We start from the raw sequence: 14,130 nt of genomic DNA on the forward strand, positions 1-14,130 counted from the left end.
ACAGTGGTCAGGATCAGGCACAGCCAGAGGTCACCCAGTGACCCGAGTAACAGGCGTACAGGCCTTTGCTTCTTGCTTTCTGCACAACAGCTCTACTCAGCAAAGCAGCTGACCTTGGACTCAGCCATCTCATCTGCTTAACTTGGCCAGCTGAACTGAAGTGGGCTCATGTTCTTGAAGTCTCACTTTCTACATAATTTCTTTCTAAAAGGTTCATCTTATAATTTTATTCTGTCCGTGACCATTCTTACTTTTTCTGCTTTCAATAAGCATACCCAGAAATATTCATGAAGTAAGGGCACATGCGGAGTTGCAGTAATTAACTAAAATTTAAACATGATTGATGTGAGTTTGGAGGCTCTGGTCTGGTTTAAGAAGTAAAATGCAGTTGGCATTGTGTAAAACACATGTATATATACAGTGAAAACATAGGCATCTGTGGTGGGTTCACCTTGTCTGGTTGCCAGGTGCCCGCCAAGCCACTCTATCATTCCCTCTCCTCAGCGAGACAGAGGGAGAAAATAAGATGAAAAATTAGTGGGTCAAGATAAAGGCAGTTTAATAAAGAAAAAGGAAAGGGTGTGTGCAGAAGTAAAAAAGGAGAAAAATATTATTCTCTGCTTCTGATCAGCAGGCAATGTCTGTCCCCTTCCTAGGAAGCAGGAACTCAGTATACACAGTGGTTGCTTTGGAAGACAAACACCCAAGTTACAAATGTGCCCCCTTCCTCATAGCTGTTATTGTTGAGCTGTTCTCTTAGCTTTTATGTGTTGACGTCATATGGTATGGAATATCCTTTGGTCAGACGGGGTCAGCTGTGGTGGCTATGTCCTCTCCCAGCCTCTTGCCCTCCCTCAGCCTACTGCCCTTAGGGGCGGTGGGGGCAGGCGTGGGGTATTGCATATCCAGCCTTGATGCTGAGCACTGCTCAGCTGGAGCCAAAGCACTGGTGTGTTATCAACACCTTTCTAGCTGCAGAGGCAGAGCACAACAGCATGAGGACTGGTGTGCGGGAAGTTAACTCCATCCCGGTCAGACCCAATATAACATCTGTAGAACACAGTGTGGGAAAAAGAAAGCATTCACATGCAGATTATAGTCACACAAAAATAATCAACTTTTTGCCATTTTGACTGATAATAGCAAAAAAAGGAACAGAGAAAATATATGATAAATATGAAAACTACTTGGGAAAGATCTTATTTTAGATGGAAAATTGTGTTTTCACCCTGTTCTAGTTGTTACATAGTCTGAAAAATCTGCAAAACGTGAGGTACTGTGGGATGTTAATGGCAAATTTCCAAATGCAGTAATGTCAAGGGACACTTGTTATTCCCACAGGAAAAATAAGCAGTGGGACAACTGACCCATATCATATCAGTTCCAGATGGAGGTTCATCTTCCAGCAGTACGCAGGCAGGCAGGGCAGAGCCACAGCTGTCTGGAAAAGATTTATGCCCTGGAAGATCTGATTCAGCCAGAGAGCGAAAGCACTTCAAGTGGGGCTGCATCATATCAGACTAGGCTGAAATCACATTTCTAAGAGGTAAATCAGATTAGTTTTTGTTAAATCAGAAAAGATAATTTTATAATTCTTCTATCCTCAAAGGTTGATCCAGAATAAAATATTACGATACACATTAATGCACAAAGGATATGAAGAAAAATACTGCAGGAAATATGAACAGGTCAACAAGCAAGTATGCTATCAATGTTAGACATGCACCATTGTGCAACCGAATAACAAATTTCCTTTTGTTTTCCATTTGCACGGTGAATTTTTGGGATAAAAAGGGCAGAAATTCTACGGATAGCCTCAGAAATCTGACTGTAAGAATTACAAATGCAAACTGTCCTGCAGCAAGGAAAGTGAGAAAATTCATAGAATCATGGAATGGTTAGTGTTGGAAGGGACCTTCAAAGGTCATCCAGTGCAACCCCCCTGAAAGAAGCAGGGACATCTCCAACCAGATCAGGTTGCTCATCCAACCTGGCCTTGAACATTTTCAGGGATGGGGCATCCACCACCACTCTGGGCAACCTGGGCCAGATTCTACAACCCTCAATGTAGAATTTTTTTTCCTAATATCTAATCTAAATCTCTCTCCCTCTATTTTGAAACCATTATGTCTCATCCTATCACAACAGGCCCTACTGAACAGCCTCTCCCTATCTTTCCTGTAGGCCCCCTTGATATACTGGAAGACCGCTATCAGGTCTCCCTGGAGCCTCCTCTTCTCCAGGCCGAACAGCCCCAGCTCTCTCAACCTGTCCTCACAGGAGAGGTGCTCCAGCTCTCTCATCATCTTCATGGCTTCCTCTGGACCCTCTCCAAGTGGTCCATGTCCTTCTTATGTTGGGGGCTCCAGAACTGGACACAGTACTCCAGGTGGGGTTGCACCAGGTCAGAGTAGAAGGGGAGAATCCCCTCCCTCATCGTGCTGGCCATGCTTCTCTTGATGCAGCTGAGGATGCAGTTTGCTTTATGGGCCACAAGGGCACATTGCCTGCTCGTGTTGAGCTTCTCGTCCACCAGCACTCCCAAGTCCTTCTCCTCAGGGCTACTCTTGATCCATTCTCCGCCCAGCCTGGATTTGTGCCTGGGATTGCCACGACCCAGGTGCAGGACTTTGCACTTGGCCTGGTTGAACTTCATGAGGTTGGCACGGGCCCACCTCTCCAGCCTGGCCAGGTTCCTCTGGATGGCATCCCTCCCTTCCAGCGTGTTGATGGCACCACACAACTTGGTGTCATCGGCGAACTTCCTGAGGGCGCACTCTATCCCACTGTCCATGTCACCGACAAAGATGTTGAACAGGGCTGGGCCTAACATGGACCCCTGAGGAATGCCACTCGTGACCGGTCTCCACATGGACATTGAGCCGTTGACCACCACTCTCTGAGTGCGGCCATCCAGCCAATTCCTTATCCACTGAGTGGTCCGTCCATCAAACCCATGTCTCTCCAGTTTAGAGAGAAGGATGTCATGTGGGACAGTGTCAAATGTCTTCCACAAGTCCAAGATGATGTCCGTTGCTTGTCCCTTGTCCACCGAAGCTGTCATGCTATCATAGAAAGCCAGAAAATTGATCAGGCACGATCTGCAGTTAGTGAAGCCATGTTGGCTGTCACCAATCACCTCCTTGCTCTCCATGTGCCTTAGCATGGTTTCCAGGAGAATCTCCTCCATTACCTTGCCAGGCACAGAGGTGAGGCTGACCGGCCTGTAGTTAAGCTGGTCTTCCTTATTCCCCTTTTTAAAAATGGGGGTTATGTTCCCTCTCTTCCAGTCATCAGGGACCTCACCAGACCACCACGGTTTCTCAAATACGATGGCCAGCAGCTTGGCAACTTCATCCGTCAGTTCCCTAAGGACCCGTGGATGCATCTCATCAGGTCCCATGGACTTGTGCACCTTCAGGTTCCTCAGATGATCCCGAACCTGCTCTTCGAGTACAGTGGGTGGTTCTTCATCCTTGCAGTCCCTGCTTTTGCCTGCTGTGACTTGGACGATGTGATTAGTGCCCTTGCTGGTGAAAACTGTGGCAATAAAAGTCATTGAGTACTTCAGCCTTCTCCATGTCCCAGGTAACCAGGTCACCCATTTCCTTCCAGAGAGGGCCCACATTCTCCCTGGTCTTCCTTTTATCCCTGATGTACCTGGGGAAAGAGGTTTTCTAGTTGTCCTTGACATCCCTGGCCAGATTCAATTCTGTCAGGGCTTTAGCCTGCCTTGCCTGATCCCTGACCCCTCAGACAACCTCTCTGTAATCTTCCCGTGCTACTTGTCCTTGCTTCCAGACTCTGTAGACTTCTTGTTTTTTGTTGTTGTTTTTCAGTTGATCCAGGAGCTCCTTGTTCATCCTTGCAGCCCTCCTGGTGTTTTTGCCCAACTTCCACTTTGTTGGGCTGCATCACTCCTGAGCTTGGAGCAGGGGCTCCTTGAATATCAACCAACTTTCCTGGGCCTCTCTTCCCTCCAGGACTGTATCCTGTGGCACTTTACCTAACCGATCCCTGAGGAGGCCAAAATCTGCTCTCCTGAATTCCAGCATAGAGAGCTTGCTTCGCTCCCTTCTCGCTACCCTGAGGATCTTAAACTCCACCATCTCATGGTCACTGCAGCCAAGGCTACCCTTGAGCTCCGCATTCCCTACCAGCTGCTTCTTTTTGGTGGAGGTTTGTGGTTCAGATATGTTAGGAGTGCTTGCGGTTCAGGAATGTGTCAGCAGTGTGTGTTGTAGTCAATGTCTTGGCTGATCACTGCCGAGGTAACAGCTTTGCTGCTGGCGTGATCCATAGCAGTGTGTCCCAGCACAGTGCACAGAGATGTTTCCCAAACTGGAGAACCCCGGGGGAAGCTGAGAAAGGTTCCAGGAGCCACCAGGACCCCACATCCGGTGCCAGAGCAGCTGATGAGACCTGGGCAGAGTAAGGGACAACGGTGGCCCAGCCCACCCTACATATAAAGTCAGCCCCTAGGGAACAGCAGAGACCAGGGAGGGCAAACAGGGTGTGGTGTGTCAGTTTGCATGTCAGTTTGTGGAGAAGGGTGTTGAGGGACAGAATCTCCTCTTTGAAGGAGTGGCATTCCGCTGGGGGAGAAGAAGACCTGAAGTACACATAACCCAGCATCTGAACACCTGCCAAGGACACTCATCTGACCTGACCCACAAGGCAGAGTGGTGGACAGGCATCTCAGGGGAAAGGCTGCAGCTCCAGCTGTGGGGTCTTCATCAGCTACTGCAGTGGTGGCCAATGTCTCCACACAGACAGCAGCCAAAGGGAGAGGCAGCAGTGCAGACCTCGGGCTGCGGGCAGTGCCTGGACCTTTCCCCTGGGGCAGGGGCAGGCGGCAGCCCTGCCTGCAGGGGGGTCCTGGGACCTCAGGGGTCCGTACTGAGACAAGGCCAGGTTGGACGGGCTCAGAGCAATCTGTTCTGGTTGAAGATGTCCCTGCTCCATGCAGATGGGTGTGACTAGAAGACCTCTAAAGGTCCCTTTCAACCCAAACTGTTCTATGATTCTGTGATTATACCTGAGGCCTGGAAAGCAACACCTGTGTGTCTGCCAGTGTCTTGGAAGAGCAGGTTTGGAGAGGTGAGTCCCTGGCATTTCCTTTCCACATTGTCGTGGTTTTGTTAGTGAGGGGGGGCCTAAGGTGGTAGCTTCTGTAGGAAACTGCTAGAAGTCGCTCCCCTTTGTTCAGTGGACTCGGCCGGGCCTAGGGCAGATCCGCTGCTGGCCAAGGCTGAGCCAATTGGTAGCAGAATGTTCCCTGATAACGCCTCAGCTATAACATATTTAAGAAGGGGAAAACAGAAAAAAAAAAAAGAGAGAAGAGAAGATGTGAAGAAGCTGAGCGGGGGCAGAAGCACAGAGGGGGAGGCGCAGGCCTCATGGGCCTTGCAGGCCTCACCCTCTGGCCTCTCGCCAGGCAGCCGACTGGGCCCGACTCGGTCCAGCCCGGCTGCAAGAAGTGGAGAGGAGATGAGAAGTGAATAAGATGTAAAAAGATCCTGAGAGGCGTCTGCCAGCCTGTTGTGAGGAACGGCTGCAAACACTAAGGTCAGTGCAGAAGGAGGGGGAGGAGTAACGCGGCTCCTGGCCAAGATTCCCCTGCAGCCTATGGTGACGACCATGGTGGAGCAGGTTGTCCCCCTGCAGCCCATGGAGGTCCACGAGTAGCAGAGATCCACTTGGAGCCCGTGAAGGACCCCGTACCGGGGGAGGTGGATGCCTGAAGGCGGCTGTGGCCCGTGGAGGGCCCGCTGGGACAGCCGTTCTGGAGAGACTGCACCCCGTGGAAGAGATGACCCACGCCGGAGCAGTTTCACAAAGGACTGTGGCCCGTGGGAGGGACCCCACAATGGAGCAGGGGAGGAATGTGAGGAGTTCTTCCCCCGACCATGATGCAGCGGCGTGAAACAACGTATGATGAACTGACTGCAACCCCCATTCCCTCTTCCCCTCCCTCTTCCCCACTGTGCCACTCAGGAGGGGAAGGTAGTAGAGATAATGTTAAGCTTGGGAAGAGGGAGGGGTGGAGGGAGGTTATCTTGTTCTCTGTCTCATTCTCCTGCTGTTTGTAGTAATAAATGAATAGTTTTCCCCAAGTCGAGTCTGTTTTGCCCGTGATGGTAACTTTAAGGATTTCTCCCTGTCCTTATCTCAAACCTTGAGCCTTTTTTTCTTATATGACCTCTCTCCCTATTCTCTGAGAGTGTGGGGGGAGTGAGAGAGAGACTGCATAGTCTGATCCCGATCGGGGCTGAACTACGACACACATGCTGGTGTAGGGATTGCTGTCTGAAAGGACCGCCTTCCCGACACCTCAGGAGCGCTGTTTGAGTTCTGAAGGGAAGTTTGATACAGGAGAAGTCTACGGCTTTCTGTGCTGCTGGTAATCAAAGTCTGTGAGTTTCTGCTAATGAGCCCTGCTGGGAACACATTGTCCAGCTACGTTTCTGGTCTTGCATCTCACACTGGGCTTCATTAAAACTCCAGGTAACTTTTCTTTCTGCTTCTGCCTGTCATTTCGTCAAGGCCCCTTGCCAGATTTTGGCACAGCTACAAAGGAAGAGGGAGATAGCACCACATTCATCGAGGGGCTCGTTAAAGTGCTTACAGCCATAATGAGCTCTGTGTTTGGTTTTCTGCCATTCCCTGTAGAGTTGTAAGTATCGTGTAGCTAATTAGAGAGCTCCCAGATGTGTTTCAATGAATAAGTACAGCATAATTTCCACTTGTCATTTGTTTTAATTACATATGACAAGAAGAATGGAAAGGCTTATTTGCAAAGCCTTTGTCTGCTCTAATTAGCACTGTCTTTACCTGTTTCATTAACTATACACAGAAACAGGAGGAATCACTCACCATTGCAAAAGAATTTCAAAGCCTTTTTTAATGAAAGAAAGAAAAAATCTTAATTAAAAAAAATGTCATATCTTTTACTCTGGTCCCACTGAATGCTGGTTTCTTCAGGACATGAACCCTGACAAAGATGGCTCAATGAAAAGATGGACAGATGACAGAAATTTTCAGGGGCAATTAGACTGAGAAATGTTTAAAAAATAGGATTTAAGAAAAATTGAATGCACATGCAGAAGGAAATGTAATTGGCTTACTAGATGTTTTAGCAGATGGACAGGACAACTGGGTGTCGACTTGACTGATACAGGAATTACAGAATTAATGAGGTAGAGCTACGGATAGGAGCGTTTGCTTGGGATGGCTTTTTTTTCCTCAAAAGTTAACACAATTTTTCAACATTTCTGTGATGGGAATATGGGAAGTTATAACAAAGAAATTTCAAATGTGAACAAGGTATTCAGCTGGAATGGAGGGGTGATTTTTTTTTGGAAACGTCAAAGTTATTGTTGGAACCATTCATTTAGAATTCATATATTATTTGTAGCCAAAAGAACTATTGTCACCAAAACAAAACCATAATCATGAGCAAATCAATAGATGGGCAAGAGGAAAAAAAGCAACTTTTCTTACAGTTAAAAATATATGGATTGTAAAAACAATCTTTTGGAAGAGTGAAGTAGTATTTCCTTCTAAAGTTTATTGCTTGTTTCTTGCTTTTATTATGGAAGTGTTGATAACATTTTGCTTTTATGTATCAGTACTGACTTCAGGCATAGATTAAAACAGCTTTCTGCTCCAAGCACTGAATGTTCCGACACAGGACTCCAGTTGATGTTCTCAGCAGTCTGACTTTTCAGAGAGCCTACACAGGCAGCTTGGATTTAAGGGTGTATTTTGAGTGAACTTAGCGGATTTAGCTGAAATCCACCAAAAGCCTTTCTTATAGTGTCTACATCATACAAAAGCCTGTTGTCTTTTCAGTATAGCTAGCCATTTGCAAAGCCCTGCGCCTAGGTCGAAATAAGCTCTCTCCAGAGGACAGGCTGGGGGCCAGGTGGACCAGGTGTTGAACCTGTCTCGGCAGAGTGCACTTCAGATGATGAATACGGAGTATATATTGTGCAAAATAATTAGAAACTGCTTCCTTTGTGCTGACATGCCTCTTGTCAATTGTTGGGGGAGAACTGGGGAAGCTGTATTTTCCATTTTCTATGTTCATTCTTCATTTTTCTTTTGGACCCAAAGCTGGTTACTTAGGGCCTACACTGATGTTTTTGACAGGCACAATGTTTAAACTGCATTTGTGGACCTCCAGCACTTTTTGAAGTTCAGAATTAATTAGACTAGAACTTCAAGGGCAGAATTTACTTCAGTATTAAGAAATCTACATTAAGACATCTATAGGCATATTTTCCAAAGTCATTGGAGGTCCAGCCAATACAACCATCTGATTTTCAGGCATGGTTTGTCTGACTGGCAGATAGATTTCTACTTAAAAGAGAGGTTTCTAGCTTCTACATGAGGTGTTGATTTTCTGCAGAGAGGAGCCTGATACCCTTTGCGATGTCTCGGGGTACCTGAAGACAACCCAGTGAGGGTGGGCCAGAAGGAGAAGAAAGAGGACTTCTTCTGGAGTGATACATAGAGGCCCACTTGGCTATCCCAAGGCAAGTCCAGTGGCCCCAGATACCTACATTTTGTCGCCTAACTCATTCTAGTGTAACCCAGATTCCTATCCTGTCAATGGCCAGAATGGTTAATAGCAATCCTTTTTTTTTTTTTTTTGTGCAGGGAACCAAGTTGTGTTTTTACATAGCTGAAGACAAGTGGAAACTTCAGCTCCAACACCTCCGTTTCACTAAGTTTTCCAGTGTTCCCTCAGCCTCATTGCTATCTTTCTAAACAGAAAAGATGCTTGGTCATGCTCTTTTCACTGAAAATTGATGACTAAAGAAAACCTACTGTGGTGGACTTCTCCCATTACAGGCAGTGGCAGTGTCTCCCGCACTAGTTACTTTGGAGTAAGGGAGTGATTCAGAAGGAAATTTCTAAATTATCCTCTCTAACTGTATTATTTCATCTTATGGAACAGCTTGAACAGACATGGACTGTTTCACTTTACATGAACTCTTTGTACCTTCACTTTGCACAGTGGAATCTCCTCTCTACTTGCTGAGCACACACTGTTTTGACCTACCCACCTACTCCTATCGTAATAAATGTAGTAGAGCTAATAGTTTCTTCAAACTGATAAAATAGTTCTCAGGAAGGAATGACTTCCACCTCCCAACAGATGGATGGTGGGACATCCCACCACTGTGTAGCACTTGTTTGAGCATCTACTTTGAATATCACATGCTGCACCTGGGATCCTAAATTGTATGTGCACCTGTGTAGGGTCGTTTATATTTCCCCCCTCAGTTCAAAAATCCTAATCTATTGTGAGGGCTATGCTTAGTCACAAAAAAAAAAACAAACCCAAATCAACAAAAAAAAAACCAACCCAGAAGTAAACTACTATGACATGGAGCTGAGGGTTTGCATTGTAGCACTGAGGATACTCCTTGAGAGCCATTGTAGATTGTCACTGCAGAGCGTACCTAGTTAGTGTTGGATGACTACGTAGAACAGAAAGAACAAAACCTGATCCGATCTTATTCATGTTGCCTCTTGAAAGAGATTCCTGGAGTGATCTACTCTACAAAAGTGTTTGTTTCAGTCCAGATGGAGACAAGTAATTAGCAGTCAATTCTACCCTGTGGACATTTAGAAAACCAGGTGTCAAGGCTGAACAGAAGAGTTATTTAACAGGACTAAAGAAAATCTATTTCTTTCTGGGAAAGACAAACCCTGGGAGATTTTGCAGGGAAGAATATCTTTTTCACCAAAATGAGGACAAAACGTATTTTCCTTTCCTAGTTCTTTTGGAAAGAACTTAAGAAAAAGCTTATGCAAAAAAAAAAAGAAAAAGCCCAGTGATTAACTTCCATTTGCTGATGAAGACATCCCAATGTAGGTGTCTTCATGTGTTCAAAACTATGACTATAAGTCAGTGACAAACTCTTCATGACAGGGGACAGCATGATTGAACTGTGTAATCAGCATGGACAAGAATCAGGTGAAGATAGAATCATAGAATCATAGAATGGTTAGGGTTGGAAGAGACCTTTAAAGGGCACCCAGTCCAACTCCCCTGCAAGGAGCAGGGACATCTCCAACTGGATCAGGTTGCTCAGAGACCCATCCAACCTGGCCTGGAACGTTTCCAGGGATGGGGCACCCACCACCTCCCTGGCCAACCTGTTCCAGTGTTCTACAACTCTCATTGTAAAAAAATTTTGTCCTAATATCTAATCTAAATCTCTCTCCCTCTATTTTGAAACCATTACGTCTCATACTATCACAACAGGCCCTACTGAAGAGTTTCTCCCTACCTTTCCTGTAGGCCCCCTTTAGATGTTTGAAGGCCGCTCTAAGGTCTCCACGGAGTCTTCTCTTCTCCCAGCTGAACAGCCCCAGCTCTCTCAGCCTGTCCTCATAGGAGAGGTGCTCCAGCCCTCTGATCATCTTTGTGGCTCTCCTCTGGATCCTCTCCAACTGGTCCATGTCCTTCTTATGTTGGGAGCTCCAGAGCTGGACACAGTACTGCAGGTGGGGTCTCACGAGAGTGGAGTAGAGGGGCAGAATCACCTCCCTCGACCTGCTGGCCACGGTTCTCTTGATGCAGCTGAGGATGCAGTTGGCTTTATGGGCTTCAAGCACACATTGTGGGCTCATGTTGAACTTCTCGTCCACCAGCGCACTCAAGTCCATCTCATCAGGGCTGCTGTCAATCCATTCTCTGCCCAGCCTGTATTTGTGCTTGGGATTGCCCCGACCCAGGTGCAGGACCTTACCCTTGACCTGTTCATGAGATTTGTATAAGCCCACCTCTCCAACCTGTCAAATTCCCTCTGGATGGCATCCCTCCCCTCCAGCGTGTTGATGGCACCACACAGCTTGGTGTCATCGGCGAACTTCCTGAGGGCGCACTCTATCCCACTGTCCATGTCACCGACAAAGATGTTGAATAGGGCTGGGCCTAACATGGACCCCTGAGGAATGCCACTCGTGACCGGTCTCCACATGGACATTGAGCCGTTGACCACCACTCTCTGAGTGCGGCCATCCAGCCAATTCCTTATCCACTGAGTGGTCCGTCCATCAAATCCATGACTCTCTACTTTAGAGAGAAGGATGTCATGTGGGACAGTGTCAAATGTCTTCCACAAGTCCAAGATGATGTCCGTTGCTTGTCCCTTGTCCACCGAAGCTGTCATGCTATCATAGAAGGCCACCAAATTGATCAGGCATGATCTGCAGTTAGTGAAGCCATGTTGGCTGTCACCAATCACCTCCTTGCTCTCCATGTGCCTTAGCATGGTTTCCAGGAGAATCTGCTCCATTACCTTGCCAGGCACAGAGGTGAGGCTGATCGGCCTGTAGTTATCTGGGTTTTCCTTATTCCCCTTTTTAAAAATGGGGGTTATGTTCCCTCTCTTCCAGTCATCGGGAACCTCACCAGACTGCCATGACTTGTCAAGTATGATGGCCAGTGGCTTGGCGATTTCATCCACCTGTTCCATCAGGCCCGTGGATGCGTCTCATCAGGTCCCATGGACTTGTGCACCTTCAGGTTCCTCAGATGATCCCGAACCTGCTCTTCGAGTACAGTGGGTGATTCTTCATCCTTGCTGTCCCTGCTTTTGCTTTCCGCAGCTTGGGTGATGTGACAAGAGCCCTTATCAGCAAAGACTGAGGCAAAAATGTCGTTAAGCACCTCAGCCTTCTCCATGTCCCAGGTAACCAGCTCTCTCATTTCCTTCCGGAGGGGGCCTACATTCTCCTTGAACTTCTCTTTGTCCCCAGCATGCCTATAGAAGCTTTTCTTTTTTGGCCTTGACGTCCCTGGCGAGATTCAATTCTGTCAGTGTTTTTAGCCTGCCTCACCTGATCCCTGGCCACTCGCACAGCCTCTCTGTAATCCTCCCAGGTTACCTGTCCTTGCTTCCACCCTCTGTAGGCTTCCATCTTGATTTTCAGTTGGTTCAGGAGCTCCTTGTTCATCCTTGCAGCCCTCCTGGCATTCTTGCCCAACTTCCTCTTCACTGGGATGCATTGCTTCTGAGCTTGGAGGAGGTGATTCTTGAATATCAACCAACTTTCCTGGGCCCCTCTTCCCTCCAGGGCTGTACCCCATGGCACTTTACCCATGGTAAAGTGATGAGGATACCTAACTCTAGGTATCCAAATGAAGATGTAAATTGGACATTTAATTCTTCATTATTATCCCTGCAAGTCCAGTAAATACAGTCACAGGAATTAACTGAGCTGTGGTATCTAAGAATGACAGTATATACCCCTGCACAGGTTTCTGGAGGCTAGCAAAATATTCTGTAGCTCTAGCAATATATGGTGACTGATTCTTCTAGTCTTGCCTTTACACTAGTGATTATCTAAAGCATCAAGTTACTAAGCAAGGCGAGGGTTTAATCTGACCTTCTGTGGTGTTCTTGGGTGGCACTTCTCCTAGCTGACCTAAGGAGAGATTAACAGACCTATATCTGTACACCCAAATAGTCATTTTTATTTTTGAGTCAGGCATCCAAGGGTCAGAACAATCAGTGGAGCCAAAGAAATGATTCAGCCAATCAAATATTGGTGTTCTTGCTATGGAGATCTGAATGTCTCTCTCAAGTCCTTTCATTTTATTGCCCTCCAGTAAGAATATGAGAAGCACAGAGGCACAACTCACATGGAGACAGTGATATTACAAAACTCAATTGCAAGTGAGATGCATCCTTAATGTCATGGAATGATTTCCACACATGAAATGAATGAACAAAATAATAATGTGGCCTTGCAGCAAAGGCAGCTAATGGTGTCTTAGGCAGCATTAGGAGAAGTTCCATAGAGCACAAGAACTCTCCAGGTGTAAGAAATCAGGAATGGAAGGCAAGAGATGGGCATGGATGAGTCGAGATCTGCTGGTCAAACTAAAGGATAAGAAGGAAATGCATTGGCAGTGGAAGCAGTGGCAGGTGTCCTGGGAAGAGTATAGGGGTGGTGCTGCCATATTGTGTAGGGATGAGGTCAAGAAGGCCAAGGCATGACTGGAGCTGAAGTTGGCAAGGGATACAAAGAATAACAAGAAGGGCTTCCACAGGTATGTCAGCCAGAAAAGGAAGGCCAAAGAAAGTGTAGTCCCCTCGATGAATGCAACTGACAAATCGGTAACAATGGAGAAGGAGAAGGCTGAGGCACTCAACAACTTTTTTTTTTTTGCCTCAGTCTTCACTGGTAACCTCTCTTCCCACACCTCTTGAGTGGAGGAAATGCAAGATAGGAACTCGAGGAGCAGAGTCCCTCCCACTGCAAGAGAAGATCAGATTTGAGACCACCTGAGGAACCTGAACATAAATCTGTGGGACCTGATAAGATGCATCCCAGAGTCCTGAGGGAATTGGCTAATGTAGTTGCCAAGCCACTCTCCTCTACTCAGCACTGGTGAGGTCACCCCTGGAGTACTGTGGACAGATTGGGCTCCCCAGTAAAAGAGAGACATAGTCAAGCTGAGGAGAGTCCAACAAAGGGGCCTGGAGATAATAGAGGGACTGGAACATCTCTCCCATGAGGAGTGGCTGAGAGAGGTGTGACTGTTTACCCTGGAAAAGACTCTAGCAGGATCTTATCCATGTATATAAATATCTAAAGATAGAGTGTGAAGGGGACAGAGCAAGGTCCTTTTCAGTCGTGCACAGTGATAGAATAAGAGGCAATGTGCACAAACTGAAACACAAGAGGCTCTGTCTGAACATCAGCGAAGATGTTTTACTGTGAGAGTGACTGAGCACTGGTACAGGTTGCCCAGAGAAGCTGTGGAGTCTCCATGCTTGGATTATTAAAAAAACATCTGGAATTGTGCCTGAGCAACTGGCACAACTGCTTGAGCAGTGGGGTTGGATCAGATGACCACTAGAGGTCCCTTTCCACCTCAACCATTTCATGACTCTGTGATTCGAGGGTATTGCCAGTGTGCAACATAGAGTTGAAAGCAGCTATAATGCATTCTCTGGCAGCTTTCTGCACAAGGTTTCCTGTTCATGATTCAGTTCAGTGGTTTGCAGATAGTGACCTAACATCATAGATCATCATATTAAGAAAAGCTAAGTTGGTTGCAGCACAGAAAACAAAGATTTAGGCGATACAACCAGAGTA

Source organism: Chlamydotis macqueenii, chromosome 25 (assembly GCF_036417535.1).
Source record: "Chlamydotis macqueenii isolate bChlMac1 chromosome 25, bChlMac1.mat, whole genome shotgun sequence".
NCBI lineage: Eukaryota > Metazoa > Chordata > Aves > Otidiformes > Otididae > Chlamydotis > Chlamydotis macqueenii.